The sequence below is a fragment of the Balaenoptera acutorostrata genome, chromosome 18 (genome assembly GCF_949987535.1).
Source record: "Balaenoptera acutorostrata chromosome 18, mBalAcu1.1, whole genome shotgun sequence".
NCBI classification, from domain to species: Eukaryota; Metazoa; Chordata; class Mammalia; order Artiodactyla; family Balaenopteridae; genus Balaenoptera; species Balaenoptera acutorostrata.
Window position 1 is genome coordinate 76,790,976 of NC_080081.1, and position 16,887 is coordinate 76,807,862.

The 16,887-nt window shown below is 42.6% G+C and overlaps 1 protein-coding gene across 4 annotated transcripts in view; it reads right to left on the reverse strand.

Annotated features, from left to right (window-relative positions):
* The window catches only part of WASF3 (WASP family member 3), a 94,153-nt gene that overhangs the window by 45,614 nt on the left and 31,652 nt on the right, over positions 1–16,887 (reverse strand). For all 4 annotated transcript variants that reach the window (XM_057533121.1, XM_057533118.1, XM_057533119.1 and 1 more), the window contains one exon: positions 11,675–11,769. The gene's annotated coding sequence lies outside the window, so the exon portion shown is untranslated. The remainder of the gene's footprint in view (positions 1–11,674; positions 11,770–16,887) is intronic.

Sequence of the window (16,887 nt, forward strand, 5' to 3'; positions counted from 1 at the left end):
CAGGCTGTATGGAAACTCACGTGAAAATGTGTGCTGGGCAACAAAATGTAAGATACTAATGATCTTATTACTTTAATATTAATGTCACATTCATTACTAAGATACTTAATATTTCCCATCTAATTTTGCTTATTGTACAATTAACCTAAACCTGAATTTTTCCTGTAATTTTACTCATTATGCAACTAAATGTCTGCAAACTGGCATTTAACTTCTCCAAGTAGTACTCTTCTAATTAAAGTCAAAGGATTAAAGAATTTCAGAATCATATCAATGTGCTTTCTACTTTCACTCAAACTTTCCTATCTTCCAATAACTTATTTAACCTCTTTTTAAAATTCCATATACTGAAACTCTTCAGTTTTCCTACAGCATGATTAATTGGAATGCTTTCTTTTCTTAAAAAAAAATTACAGAAGCAATTCCGCAGATGTTTAAAATAGCATGAAGTTCTCAGAACGTCCCTTTCCACAGCCATTCCTGTCCATGTGAACCATCTGGAAGATCTCTTTCGAGTGAGCAGTCGACCTAGTAATACAAACATAATGAGTGGATTTTTCCAGATATCCTACTGCTGGTGGTTTTCAGTTTAATTTCACTGTGTTCAGAGGACATGCTTTGTCTGATTTTAACTCCCTTAAATTTGCTGAGATTTGTTTTATGGCCCAGAAACCCACAATTGTGCTCATTCCCCAGTTTATATTGCGATTGTAGAAAGGGTTGATTGGATGCAGAGTGTAACTTAAAGAAACTGCACTAAGTCCTTGTTACATATTTAAAACTGCATTACTGATGGCCCTGCTGGAGTGTACAAAACTGCCACACTGTGATGGATTTCTGTCCCCACTCCGCAGCCATAAAGCCCTCCTGAGTCTGGCCTACACGCGCAGCTCACAGAACCTGACGGTGTTAAGGATCCTTTCCTTTCTGCTGCCGACGTGCTGGTAACCTCTGCTCTGACTGCCACACGCCTGGCAGTTAGTGCAGCACGCGGCAGGGGAAATCACACGCCCAGACTCTCCTGCACACAGCAGACTACACGTGTGCCTACTGCACATGTCTGGATTTTTAATCACATTGACTTGGATGCAGGAGTTGTGTCCTCAGAAAAAAACGTGATCCCAGCACATGTGGCCCCACCCCTGCGCCCACGCAGAGCCGGTCCTCTGATTCCCACCATACTTCCCGCTGTGCCCCTTTTACTGTGAGGGGCAAGGACCGTGTCTGCTCCTCCCTGGCTTTACGGGACCCCGCCCGCCTGCTGACATTCCCTGGAAGATACACCCCACCCCCCCACGCCGTCGCATTCCCGCAGCCAGAGGAAGAGCCTGGGCTTCCGCAACGCCCACCCTGTTCTGTGATCTTCTGAAGCGACACTGCCTCACCTCAAGCTTCAGAGGAAAGTCGTGGTGAAGTCGGGGGGCGAAGCGGGGGAAAGACTGCATGAGTGTAACAGTTGTGTTTCACTGGGATAAGTGTCTAGGCTTTGTTACTAGAACATGGTCTGTAGGCTTCCGCACGATGAGAGACAGAAAGGCGCAGAGGAACCGGAGGACCTGGGGTCCAGGCCCAGTTCTGCCACGAGCACCGCGTGACCCTGTGCAGATTTCTGAACCGAGGTGGGCCTCAGCTTCCTCCCCCGAAAAAACAGATTTGCTCTCACAGGGCCCCGAGCTCTGGCGTGCTTTCTTTCCTTCCAGCCAGATATTCAGCTGGCTTCCAGAAATATCCAGATTGGATTCGCCTGTGCTCCAAACACCTCGTGCATTTTTATTATACTTTAGCCAATGGAAATACAAAGAATAAACATCAAAAATAAGACAAAATCCCTTTCCTCGAGGAAGTAATGGTTCAGTGAGAGAGGCAGGCATATCAATAAAGTTACAATCCAGGGTGACGGGCACTAGTTTAAGGTATTTCTCATACCTGGGAAATTAAAGCACAACTGGAAAGACTTCACTGGGGGGTGGGAAGGTCACAGCGCCTCACCGACCCTGCAGCGCACGCTCGGCACACGGAGGCCACTCAGGAAACCTCAGGCAGTGGAGGAATGCAGCTCGTTTCCAAGGCTTGGAAAGTATCATCTCGTTTTTGCTCAGCAGCCTCAACAAGTAAATAATAAGTACCCCAGGGGAAAACAGCAGATTTATGTCTATGGAATAACGTAGTGATATGAAACCCCTGTCAAGTGCTTATTTTTGGAGGATGCTCAGGGATAAGAAATGGTCGCTTGTCTTTTATGGGCTACAAAACAGCACCTGGACATTTTTTCAGGTGGACACTAACATCTGGTTCTAACTGGAAAGGCAGAGAGTAGAGGTTGAGGCTGAGATTCCTCTGCACCAGCGTGTTCACCACTGGCTCCTCTCTTGTCGTTTGTCTGCTGTAGAAAGAAACCTCAAGGCCAGAAAAAGTGAAGAAAATAACCTACCACGAGTGGGATATGGAGAAGCAAGTTGTGAAGAGCATCCAGTAAGTGAAGAACAATCTGTGGTCTCTGCCCCGCCCTCCTCTCCTGGGCATCACGGGGGTGGCCATGGGGCTCAAGAAAGCTTCTCTTCTAGAACCTTCCACCAGTTATCTGGGTATCTATATTTAAATTGACTTTTAAGCTCTGTTATGTCCTTCTGTAGTTTGGATTTTTTTTAATTTAAAGTGGTGAAATAGAATTATTTTTAAGGCAGAACAAGAAAATGTTTAAACATAAAACTTTCTCTGCCATTTGAGCCACAACCCTCCCCCTTTACTGTGCACTTTGCATCTGTATCACACATTGTATTAACTGGATCCCCTTAAAGACACAGGAACGCCTGCTCACCCAAAAAAAGCAACTTCCTACTGGTGCCGGTGAGGCAATGACTTAGGAATAACATTCCTTTCTCAATCCTGCAAGGGGTCACCGTGACCCACTATTCGCCTTGTTGGGCTCACAAACTGTCAATATGTTCCTTTGATGTATTACTCTTTGTCTCAAAAACTTATATAGGGGCTTCCCTGGTGGCGCAGTGGTTGAGAATCTGCCTGCCAATGCAGGGGACACGGGTTCGAGCCCTGGTCTGGGAGGATCCCACATGCCGCGGAGCAACTGGGCCCGTGAGCCACAATTACTGAGCCTGCGCGTCTGGAGAGGCCGCGATGATGAGAGGCCCCGCGCACCGCGATGAAGAGTGGCCCCCACTTGCCACAGCTAGAGAAAGCCCTCGCACAGAAACGAAGACCCAACACAGCCATAAATAAATAAAATAGTGTTTAAATAAATAAAAATAAAAATAAAAAGCCAGCTTGTATATCACCTGCTCTAAAAAAAAAAAAAAAAAACAAAACTTATATAACGTGTGCTTTGACCTCCAATGAGCAGAGTCTTCAGAGATTTCTAAAAGACTGCCTTCTGGGTTATAATCTTCAGGATGGCTTGAATAAAATTTTCTCTTTCTTTCTTAGATTGACTATTGATTAATTTTTCATCAACAAATTACTAAATTCCTTTTAGATGTAAAACGCTTTAAAAATATATTCGTATTTTATTTCTAAGTCATTTTATAGTGTCTTGGTATCCATACAATCAGACACTCAGCACATGTGGGACTGTAGAATATACTTTATATTTGAGCCTACACCTATTTTCTATTTCTCTGTTGCACATAAAAGTTTATTCTGATTCATGTTACTAATCCAGGAACCTCAGAGATGCTTTTACCAGGAACTGCTTTCCTTCCCTGTTTTGACCAGCCAGACAAAACCAGCTACTTAAATAAAATAAACTTTTTTTAAGGTAAATGGAACCTGGGAGATCTAGACTGTAAAATAATCCCAGTCACTCCCAAAAGCTTCATTCTAGAGTAAAGGGGGAAAAATGGCTAATAAAATGGATGAAAGTGCAAATCACTTATTGAATGAAGGTCTTATATGCAAAATATACAAAGAACTCTCAAAACTCAATAATAAAACTATCCAATTAAAAACATGAGCAAAATATATGAAGAGACACTTCACAGAAGACAGACAGACGGCAAATAAGCACCTCAAGGACATTTCGCACCATCTGTCATTAACCATGAAGGAGATGCAAATTAAAACCACAAGGAGACAGCACTGCACACCTATCAGAATGGCTGAAGGCAAAACCACTGACCAAGCCAAACATCGGTAAGAATGTAGAGAAACCGGAACTCTCTGCTGAAGGGAATTTCAAACAACCCAATCACTTTGGAAAACAGTTTGGCAGTTTCTCAAAAAGTTAAACGCACACTTATCAGAATGACCCTAGGAACCATTCCACTCCTGGGAATTTATGCAGAAGAAATAAAAGCATGTGCCCAGGGACTTCCCTGGTGGTACAGTGGTTAAGACTCGGAGCTCCCAATGCAGGGGGCCTGGGTTTGATCCCTGGTCAGGGAACTAGATCCCACAGGCATGCCGCAACTAAGGAGCCCGCCTGCCGCAACTAAGACCCACCACAACCAAATAAATAAATTAATTAAAAAAGAAAAAAAAGCACATGCCCACACAAAGACCTGTACATGAATGTTCATACAGCTTGATTTGAAAAGCCAAAAACAACCCCAAAATAGAAACGACTCCCAAACCCATCAACAGGTGAGTGGATAAACAAACTGCACTTCTTAGCAACAACGTGGAATGAATTACTGATACGGGAAACAACAAGGATGAATCTCGGATGGTTATGCTGAACGAAGGCCAGACAAAAAAGAGTGCACACTGTATGGTTCCTTCTATGTAACTGTGACACTGTGATTTATAATGACAAATACGTATTTGGTCTTCATCACCATTAATGGCGCAGAGCTCCTAAAACTCTTGGGACTTCCTAAGTGATAAGAGCTATAAAGGAGTCTTTTGACACAAACCAACCCCTTTGAACCACACTTCTATATGTTAATGAAGTGACTTCTGGACCTTCCCTAAGGATGGGGGCTGGTTGCCAGGGGAACCAACCCAGTGATTAGAAGGTTGGAATTTTCAGTCCCACCCCCAGAGCTCTGGGGAAAGGAGAGGGGCTGGAGACCAAGTTTGGTCACCCACTGCCAATGATCTAACGAATCGTGCCTGTCACGAAGCCTCCATAAACTCCCCAAAAGGATGGGGCTCAAGAGCTTCTCGGCTGGTGAACCGGAGGCATCCACATGCCAGAAGGGTGGTGCACCCCAAACTCACGGGGACAGAAGCTCCAGGGGTTCGGGGCCTGCCAGACCTCACCCTCTGCGTCTCATCTTCGAGCTGCTCATTCGTATCCTTGAAGGTCCTTCGTGACAGCCTGATCATCCATCTAGTGGGTAAACTGGTTTCCTGAGTTCTGTGCACCATCAAGCTCAGACGGGGGTCATGGGAACCTTGGATTTACAGCAGCCAGTCGGCCAGAAGTGCAGGTAACAAAGGAAGTTGGGCGGCTTGGGCGGGGGTGGGGGGATCTTGTGGGACAGACCCTTCACCTGTGGGATGGGTGCTCTCTCCACCAGATAAACGTCAGAACTGAGTTCAACTGCAAGCCACCTGGCCGGTGTCACCAAACTGCTTGCCGTGGGGACACCACACGTCTGGTGTCAGAGTGAAGAAGCAGGAGACACACAGAGGACTGCTTTTCCTTTGCAGTAACATTCTGGAAACGCAAACCAATCTCACGACAGAGGGCAGATCCGTGGTTGCCTGGAGGTGCAGGAGAGACGGGGGGAGGGTGACAAAGGCCGGAGGAACCTTCCATGGGCGACAGCGTGCGTGCTCACGGCTGTGTGCACAGGTCAGAACTCACCAGACTGTACCTTTCAAATATGCATCATGTACTGTTGGTCAATTATGCCTCAATAAAGCTTTTAAAACTGGATCCGTGGGGTTGGATAAGAGATAAGAGCAGAATACAAATTAGGAGATGCCTGGAAATTTATTCCATATTTAGATTTTGACACGATGGTCAGGTAGAAAGAATTACTGTGAGCCACAGACATAGGACGAAAGACCACGACAGAAAAAAACAGAAAAAGGTAAATTTAGCAACTCGTCAGGCGCCACAGTTAATGGCTCGATGAATACAGCAAACAGAAATGCTAACTCACTTCCTAGGAAAAGTTTTCCTCCTACAGAGTTCCATCCTCCAAAGTGGATGTGTCCCCGCTGCACAACCAGGGAGCGGGCAGTGAGCACAGACAGCCGTCCTGAAAGGGGCCTGGCCCTGGCACAGCAGCCGAACAAGCCAGACCAGCGAGCAGAATCCAAGTTCTTCAGGATCTCGATCCCACTACACCCCAGTCCTCACCTACAAGACGGAAGCAACGCCTGCCTGCTCCCCTCCGAGGGCTCTGATGAGACGGTACACCAAGGCCACAAACAGCGTAATGTGGATCCCAAACCCCAGATACTACCCCTGTGAAGGAATCAGTGCTTACCTGACACATTAAAAAACTAACTCCGTACCTCCCTTTTCCCTTTAGTTGGACAAGAAGGGGAAGAATGGTTTACCAGCGCCACAATCAGGCTGTGATCACACTGTGATGTGTAGGAAAGGCTCATAAGCTGCTCACCGCAATATTATTATCACTATTTATGATCCACACTAAGTATCCGTTACATGAATGCCCTTTTAAATAAAACTAAAATTGTTAGCTTCTTATTCAAAGTACAATAAACATATGACCTATGGACACTTTATAAACACAACATTAAACTGAGTGAACGCTGCATTATTTTCATAACATGAAACACATGAATAGACCCTCAGAAGCTAAAACCATCCAGAGTGCTTTAGCACTTGTGAGCGTGAATTGATCTCAAAGAATTTTCAGGGACTCAGACTCTACCTGTATGACCTATGACCTCAAGGTTTAATTCTCAAAAGCCTCTCGTTTTTGTTTCTAATTATTTACCTGACCATAAATTGAAAGTCTTCTCAAAGATTAGGCAGCATCTCCTCTCTTTGTTAAGAAAGATGTAGCACTTATTTTTCTTTGCCCTACTCTTTTGCACCAATTACTTGAGAATGACGTTCACCAAACAAATTAATGAAGAAAATCCAAAATGCAATAAAAATAAATTTAAGCTCCTAGAGGAAACAACACATTATAAGATACAAAATTAGATCATTTACCAAGTGTGTAAAGAAAACACTATCAGCATAGCCTGAAATATCAACTTGAACCATATGGAGTTACCACTTCTGTTGGTCAAAAATAGCCAAACGTTGGCAATTCATACGAATGACATCCTAAAATAAGGTCAAAGTAGCAGTAAAGCTGTGAACCCACCAAATGTTCCCTAGCAGACATGCTACAAATCTTCAGTCTGTATTTTTAGAAACCACAAGCATCCTGATGGCAATGTTTTTGGCAACTAGAAGCTGTGTTCATGAAAGATAGTTAAGATAAACTGAATGGTTATTTTAGTTAACCACTCCCAACTGTTTGCACGATGAAAGTACCAGAGAAATCTAAAATTTGCAACACTTGGTCTCAAAACATCAAGCCTGGCATCCTATCAGCTTCACTGTTCTCAACATAGTCCAACAGGTGAATTGTGATCATTCGGGGTTTCTAGGTCACTTTATAGAAAATCAACCAAAGAAACAAAATCATAAAGTGAACGATGGTAAACCCGTTGAAGGTGATCAATGGGAACATTTTACATACCTAAGCATTTTATTATACACGTTATGTCATTTACACCCCACTACAACCTTACGGGGTGGCACTGCCCTCGCTTAACAGATAAAGAACTCAGGGCTCAAAAATTAACTTATCCAAAGTGACATGACTCGTAAGTAGAAGAACTTAAACTCAAAACCAGTTCTGGTGGGTGCCAAAGTCTTATGATGTTTCTGCAGGTAAGACCCTCTACCAGCATCACCGTCTGAGGGTCCACGGTCTCTTAGATGCTCTGAGGAATATTTTCAATGTCTTCAGCAGCTTATCAAGATTATTACCCTCCTTTTACAGATAAGGGAAATGAGGATCAAGGATTTACGCGGATTTTGCTCAAAAGCTTAATTAAGCCTCTATGTTTTAGCATTTGAACCCAAGATCTTCCATAACTTCTAAATTTACACTCCTCCTACTACACCTCTGTGCTATACCAAGTACTTAGCACCAAGTGACAGGGCCGGTAACACGTAATGAAATACACACAATTATTAAATTTGTTTAATATTTGTAAGTATTCTACTTAGGCTGAAAAACAATTTCATTGCAAGAGACATAGAAATGATTCCAGTAAAACCACCCAGAGACACTGTCCTCTCATATAATTCTCCCAGACAATTGGGACCAGGACTCAAGATTTCCTCAGTTCCACACTGCCAACCACCATAAAAATAAGCAAGTACTTGGAAATTACATAGCAGCAATTAAAAGGCACAATATGTGTCTTATATTATTATACAAAACACGTCAGTATATTCTAAGACGTGACAGCAAGCATACAAAACAACTGTTAACTCCTCCAAAGTTAAGGGAGAGTTGTAACAGATTTAACAAATAATGTTGTTTGCCCTCACAAAATTTAAGAGGACATCTTAATATTGTTTCAGATAGCCTTTTTCTTTAAATTAAAAAACAAAAGCTATTTAATGAAGTTTAAACCAATGCATAACTTTTAAATACTACACGTGGCTTTCCAGTTATATTAACGGAAAGAAGAAAATGCTGAAATAAGACTCTCACAATAGATTATGCTGACTTTTAACTTTAAACTTTAAAGAACACAGTAATTTAAACCCACAAGTGATATAAATGTTGCCTTGCTTTTATGATTTTCAGATCATGACCACAGAAACCAAAATGTAGTAGATTTTATGTGCTGGCATTCAACAGCTATTCCCAACTCTGTTCACAGAGGCTGGCAAGCTAAACCGCCATTTCTCAGGCCCCTTGCTAGGGGAGTTCTAAATTTGCTTTTGCTTCTTTCCCCATCTATATGCCTTTTATTTCTTTCTCCTGCTTTACTGCACTGACTAGGACAATTCTGAATAGGAACGTTGAGTGACTATCCTTGCCTTGCTCCTAATGTTAGGCAAAAGCATTCAGTCTTTCACCAGTAATTGTAATATCAGCTGTAGGTTCTTCATAGATAGCTTTTATCAAGTTCAGGAAGCTCCCTTCAACTCTTTTTTGAGAGTTTCCTTCTATTCTTAGTTTTTTGAGTTTTTAATCATGACTGGATGATGAATATTGTTAAATGCTTTTTCTACATCTGTTGAGTTGATCATAGGGGTTTTAAAAATTCTGTTGTTTAGTTTGTTGATATTGTGAATTATTCCTGCATTTCTGGAATAAATGGTCCTTTGGCATGATATATTACCCTTTTTGTATAAACTGTATTTAATTTGTTAATATTTTGTGGAGAAGTATCTGGTTTTTTTGTATCAGAGTAATACTGACCTCATAAAATATTGTTCCTTTCCTTCTGTTTTCTGAAGGGTTTGTATATAATTGGTATTATTTCTTTCTTAAAAGGTTGGCAGAATTCACCAATGAGACCATGTGGGCTTAGAGCTTTCTTTTGGGGACAATTTTTAACTACAAATTCAATTTCTTTAATAAAGAGCTATACAAGTTATCTACTTCCTTTTTTTTTTTAAGATTTTTTGATGCGGACCATTTTTAAAGTCTTCACTGAATTTATTACAATATTGCTTCTGTTTTATGTCTTGGCCTTTTGGCTGCGAGGCATATGGGATCTTAGCTCTCCAACCAGGATCAAACCCGCACCCCCCACATTGGAGGCGAAGTTCTTAAACACTGGACCGCCAGGGAAGTCCCTATCCATTTCTTCTTGAGTGAGGTTTGGTAGGTTATATCTTTTTTTTTTTTTTGTAGGTTATATCTTTGATGGAATTTGTCCATTTATATAAGTTATCAAATGTATTAAGTGGCTCATAATATTTCCTTATCGTCCTATTAATATCTGCAGGATCTATATTGATGGTCTCTCTTTTCTGATATTAGAAATTTTTGCCTCTTCTCTCTCTCTTTTTCCTGATCAGTATGACTACAGGTTTTATTGATCTCATCAAAGAAACAGCTTTTGGTTTCACTGATTTTTTTCCTATTTTTTTTCTCCTGTTTTTTATTTCATTGTTTTCTGCCCTTATCTTTATTATTTTCTTCCTCTGCTTGTTCTGTGTTTAATTTGCTCTTTGCCTTCTAGTTTCTTTTTTTAAAAATTTATTTTATTGAAGTATAGTTGATTTACAATGTTGTGTTAATTTCTGCTGTACAGCAAAGTGATTCAGTTATACATATATATTCTTTTTCATATTCTTTTCCATTATGGTTTATTACAGAATATTGAATATAGTTCCCTGCCTTCTAATTTCTTTTTTTTTTTTTAACATCTTTATTGGAGTATAACTGCTCTACAATGGTGTGTTAGTTTCTGCTTTATAACAAAGTGAGTCAGCTATACATATACATATATCCCCATATCTCCTCCCTCTTGAGTCTCCCTCCCACCCTCCCTATCCCACCCTCTAGGTGGACATAAAGCACCGAGCTGATAAAGTAAAAGTTTATATTATTGTTTCAAAACTTCTGTTTTCTAACATAAGCCTTTAACACTATAAATTTCCCTTTGAAGTAGTGCTTTAGGAACATCCCATAAATCTTAATATGTTGTATTTTCATTTTCATTCAAGATATTTTCTAATTTCCCTTGTGACTTCCTCTTTGACCCATGGGATCTTTATAATGTGATATTTAATTTCAAAATATTTGGTGATTTCCCAAACACCTGATACTGATTTCTAGCTTTATTCTGCTGTGGTCAAAGAATACAGACATATTCCCGGAAAATTACCTGTAACATTAAAGTATGGGAATCAAATTCAATTTTTTGATAGGAAGTTACTGTAGCGCTATGGCCAAGGTCAAGGTGAGGCAGGATTAGAGGTCAAGGCTTCTGGCATGCCCCACACACAGATATCAAGAGCAATACGTTCTCTCTCAATACCATCTCAGAACCAAGACTTGTTATTCTCCCTCTACCCTTAATGCAAAAAAGGACAATTCCACAAACATCAAGTGATTTTTTCACTCTGTAAAGCAGGCAGGACAGACGGCAGAATTTTGTACAGAAGGAAAGTGAGGTTCCAAGCAGGACCTGCCTTCCTAGCCCACCATCCTCGTTACTCTTTAGGCATTCCTCAAAGATAGAGAAATACAGGTCATCTAAACCCGTAAATAATTCAAAACCTCATCTGAGCCACTGCTGGAATCACCACTTCACTTCAGAGTGAGTTATAGTAACACCTGAGGAGCTTTAAGTTTTATCATCTTGGCTTCTCATACCCACTCGTTATGAACAAGATCCAAAAAATAACGAACTGGTTAAACCTCAGGAAACAGAAAGTAAATGGGCAAAATATATAGGGGGGGGGGAAATGAGACCCCAGTTTAATGAGTCAAAAACTGCATATCCATACTTGTTCACATAAAAATTAATAGGAAATGAATATATCAAATTATAGTTTTTCTCTTTTCAACCTCTCACTGTTGATTAGGACCAAAAGCTCTAAAATATTATCTGCTGTTAATATTTATATATTAAAATATATTGATATTTTAATATTTTGAAACACTAACATATTTTATCCTATTCTATTTCAAATTAAAATTCTAAACTATAATGTTATAGAAATTAAACGGCTGTAAGGGTAGAAGGCACACAGTCTTACCGTGTAACTGTTGACTTATGGGTTGCAGAAATGTCCCTCAGGCAGCATCGCCACTTTGGCTCAGATATCAGTAGTAACAGCAATCAAAATTAAAACTAAGAAGAAAGAAAAAAAAAAAATTAAATACCGGCAAGCAAAATGCATTCATGTCTCCAAGAAAGTCTTAAATTCAAATTTCACATTCCAATACTTTCGTCAAGGGAGCTCTAGTCCCAGAACTAGTTCTTTTTAAATTAGTTTAAGCAGAGAGCTAGTAAGGAATGTGAATTCCGGTATAATTCCCACTCTCTACCCTGGAATAAGCTCTGAAATTAACTTCAAGGCATCTAGTAAATAACAGCCAAAGGGAAGAAAAACAAAAAGCCCAGTATACCACAGGTCTATTCAACTGAACTGCTTACACACGTTTTAGGTTTGTGACCACCCATAATTAATTGAGTACAGATCATTTGCATAAGAACTCAAGTCAATAAAAATCTTCGTGCTCACTTCACAAATATTTTAATAGTACATGTGGGGATAAAACAGTAACAAAGACTTAATACCTGCTGAATTGACCCTAGAAAGTGTTTCCAGGATAACTGATATTAACAGCAAGCTTACAGAGTTATCTGAAGATAAGCACTGCTTTGCGGTACCAAAAATATAGTATAGTTTCCTAGCCAAATAGAGTTTCCATTCACTTAGGAGAATACATGTAAGAAACACGTAGAGGGCTTCCCTGGTGGCGCAGTGGTTGAGAGTCTGCCTGCTAATGCAGGGGACACGGGTTCGAGCCCTGGTCTGGGAAGATCCCACATGCCGCGGAGCAACTAGGCCCGTGAGCCACAACTACTGAGCCTGCGCGTCTGGAGCCTGTGCTCCGCAACAAGAGAGGCCGCGATAGCGAGAGGCCCGCGCACCGTGATGAAGAGTGGCCCCCGCTTGCCGCAACTAGAGAAAGCCCTCGCACAGAAACAAAGACCCAACACAGCCAAAAATAAATATAAAAAATAAATAATAAATAAATTTAAAAAAGAAAAGAAACACGTAGAGAACAAGCATTCGTTCATTCAGCAAAACATTTCCAAGCATCTTGCGTAAGTTGGCTCGCCTTTAAACCCTGCAGACACAAAAATGACTGAGAAAAGGCCTGCTCAGAAAGAACTGAGTCTCGCGAGGGTGACTGATGCACGTAGATAATTATAATACAATACGGCAGATGCAGGAAAGAGCAGGGCAGCCCAGAAGTGGGCTGGGTATAGCAAAAGCTTCGTGGGAGGTCAGGTAAGGGTGGGGAGGGAAAAGGCCGTGCAGGCCCTGGAAAGGAGGGGGTGTGATCTCTGCAGGGAAGGAAAGCAACTTGAAGTCTAGAAAGGACTGCCTGGCCGTGACTGAATTGTATGTGGGCCAGTGGATAATGAGAACGTCCACAGTTAAGACTGTCACCACCCTTTTGAAAGTGTGAAAAAAAATAGAAAGGTCATTGGATGATACTACACACATCCTCCTAGTTTTCTCAGTTAAAATTAAAAGTAGCACATGATTTTCTCCCCCTTCCTTCGGAGCGGCTGTACAGCACGTGATGATGCAAAATGTAAAAGTGCCTTTTTCCTGTCGTTTGCATAAGTGATCATCCTATTTCCAAATACAGAGAAGCATCCTTGGGTTTTAGATTATCCAGGCCAAATTTCACCTGAACCACATCACCTTATTTGCATGATTTTGAAAGTAACCAGCACTATGTAACTATACAACTAACTGTACCTCAGGGCAATCCAAATATGTGTGCCCTGGAGGACCCTTTACGTTCGCAATCATGTGTTAACTCTTCCTTTGGGAAACACAACTATGAATTTTCCCATTTGTGTGAAAGGCTATGGAACTAGAATTTTGTTACTAGTTGCCACTTGGTGAATGCCTTACTGAGGACTAAGCAGAGCGCGGAGTCTCCTACGATTAACTTAATCTTCACAAGGCAGGACGGAAAAAATGTTGCCCGCCATCAAGCCAGCAGCCACTGCAGCTGCCCTGACGGTGCGCCCTGAGGGGATTCAGGATGGAGAAAAATAGGATACTGGTCCTAGATAGTTAAGATGCACATCTAAGGAAGAATGTCAAAGAGCCCAGACTCTTGCATCTTCCCATACATAGAAAAACACTAAAATCATTAACTTGAGATGTTTGGTTTTTGTGATTGGTGGTCATCTTCTGGTGTTCCACTGCGTGCCCCTCCCTCCTCCCCGCCAGCAAAAACTCCTATCCTGGCTCCCTCCTCACCTCTTTGGAATACTTCCTCAGAGTATCTGAGAGGCTGTCACCCAGGCTATAGTCCTCGGTAAATCCCCAAATAAAACGTAGCTCGAAGCATTTAGCTTGTGTTGTTTTCTTCAGTCAACACAGGTAACATCTCCACTAAAAAATGAGGAAACTGAGGATCGGAAGGTGACTTGCCCAGGCCGACACAGCTTGGAAGAGGCAGAGCCAGGACAGGGCTGTCTGGCCACCATCACTGTTCTTAATTACTGTATCAGATGGCCTCTTCTGGACGTGCATACGTGCATTTTTCTTTCCTACTGAGCTGATAACCCGTCTAACCTAAGTCAGGAACCACGAAGGTCTTGAAGAGTTAACTAGCCTTTGTGAATGTGCTGCCTCACTTTACAGGGGAAAAGCGTATCTTGAACTCCTTTGAAGGTACAGGTTAAGGTTATTAAGTGTGAAACGCAGCACCTCTACTAAGAGGTGTTGCATTAGCACAGGGAAACACGTTTATATGAAGCAGCAGGATTTAAAGGGTTTCTGTCGCTGGTTAAGCCCTGGCCATGGTGCTGAACATGCCACTCTGGCTGCCCCTGGCAGCGCAGCCACCCTTAGCTTCCTGCCAACTGGCATCTGTGACGCTCCCCCGCCACCAACGCCCTCCTCGTGTGGCCTCCGTGCATCCAAACTGGCTCCAGTCTTTACAGCGCAACCTGTGACGCCTCCTCCACCCACCCGCTCCTCCCTCTACCGGTTCAGTAAACACCTACCTGCTGCGGTGACGTGTCAGGCTTCGTGTGCCCTGACCCTGGAAAGCCAAAACCCAATCCTGCACCCCCAAGGACCTCTTGATCCCCCAGAAGAAAGGCTGTATCGACAAGGAATTATTGGTATTCAATGTGACAATTGTGTGTGCGTGGTATCGAGAGCGGGGGGTGGGGGGTGTGCGGGGGGCAGCCGGGGGGGGGCGGGGCAGGGAGGCTTCACAGCCCTGGTAACACTGTGGCCTTAATTCAGATGACAGATGACCCAGACCTACAATAAGATGGGAGAATTTTTTAATGGGAATGAACTTGAGAGAGGTAGGCACTGAGTGCTAGACAGATGGGCACCGAGGGGTCTAGGGGCTGGAGCCCAGGAGCAGAGGCAGGAATGCCAGGCTCAGCCCCCCGCTGATGTGATGGCCGTATTCCACACGTGGACGCTGGCCCATGTGGCAGGCCCAGCCACAGAGAGCACTCGACCGACCGCTTTACCTTTGCCAAGTGTGACTGAGGAACTGAGCTGTCCATTTTATTTCTTTTTAATTAATACTGATTTGAAGGGCAATATGTGGCTAGCGGCTACGGGGCTGAACGGTGCAGCTCTTAACGTTGCAGACTCGAGATTCTGAGCTGAGGGGTTTCACCAGACCTGGGAAAAGGATCACCAGGAGGAAGGCACGCGGACACGCAAGTATTTGTTGAACAGATGGACGAACAGGCCAACGGACAGAGTAACAAACTGGGTGATCTTAAGGACTCCTCCCTTTAAAATCCCATCAGGAGGTGCCTGTCCTCGCCATTCGGGTCTTGAGTAATGCCCTCCACATGGTGGCATCAAAGTGTACTCATGCTGGCTGCGGATAGCAGCCTAATCCTTAAAATACTACTACTACTAACTTAAAATTCCCTATACTATGAATTCCTTATACTCTGAAGAAAACAAAAGAGAGAGAGAGAAAAGGGGGAGAAAGGAAAAACTGTATTTTTGAAACCATAATTTAGAAAATAATCATAGATTAAAGATAATCAATGAAGCCAGGATAAATTGCTGTCTAGTAAAATATGTCATTCTCTAAAAAAATGAAAGAAAGCCAGGAGGGGAGAGGAGCAGCGGTTTTACCGTGAGGTCAGGTAATTTCAAATACATTACAGACCATTCGGCTCCTAAGCAGTTCAGCTGACATTCAGTCTACACTCTTCTGTACTCTGATGAGAGAAAAGACTGAATTGACTCATGAAATACCTTATTTTGTTCTAGAGAGCATTTTAAAAGGTCAATGATAATAAAGTTTTTCCTAGGAATATGCCCTTTCCTCTTAGTTACCTACAACATCCAAAGTCAACATGAAAGAAAGAACTCTGTGACATGAAAACATTTAACCTGAGAACAGGTTGTGTCTAAGTAACTCACTGGTAATCTGCCAATATTATCCTAATCTGACTGTGTTAGGATTTGTTTACTATTTTGGTCCTTGCCATCTCACCTAAGCTCCTGAATTCCAGTTCTCCAGAAACGGGAAGCCGCGTACACACAACACACACATGCGGCCCAGGATAGCAGTCTCTGCACTGCATTCCAGGGCCACCTTCTTCACCAGGCTCAGATTCTAAGTTCCTCTCCATCCAGGAGGTCGTGTCATCAACGTTCTTCACTATGCACATAGCAAGCTCTGCCTACAAGACTGTGAGACACTCTGCAACATGCAGACTCGATTATCTTCAGAGATACATCAGCACGTCTAACAGGAATGTTTTTAGCTAGAAGCGTGTCTAACAACACGACAAAACAGCAACCTCTGTGCTGCCTTGCTTGGCCTCTCAGGTCGGTTATCCGAGCTTCAATTCCCACGGCTAGAACTGCCCTGCATCACTTAGATCCGAGCCACAAGGAACACACTTGGCTGGCCCCGCAGTTCACCTCGACGCGTACGTGAGCTCTTACGTAGGATGGATGAGGAATGAGACACGCTCTTGGTGCCCAGAGAGCTTTACCTGGTGAGGAAGGGGGTGTGTGTGTGTGTGTGTGCGCGCGTGCGTGTGTGCGCACATAAAACAAGGAGCAGGAGGAAAACTGCTATACACAACACAGAAACAGTGTCAGCTAACACCAACTGAACACCTACATATAAGCCCACTCCCAGCTAGGGACAGATTCATGTAACAATTAATAAAACCACATTAACTATTCTATGAGGGTGCAAATGAAAA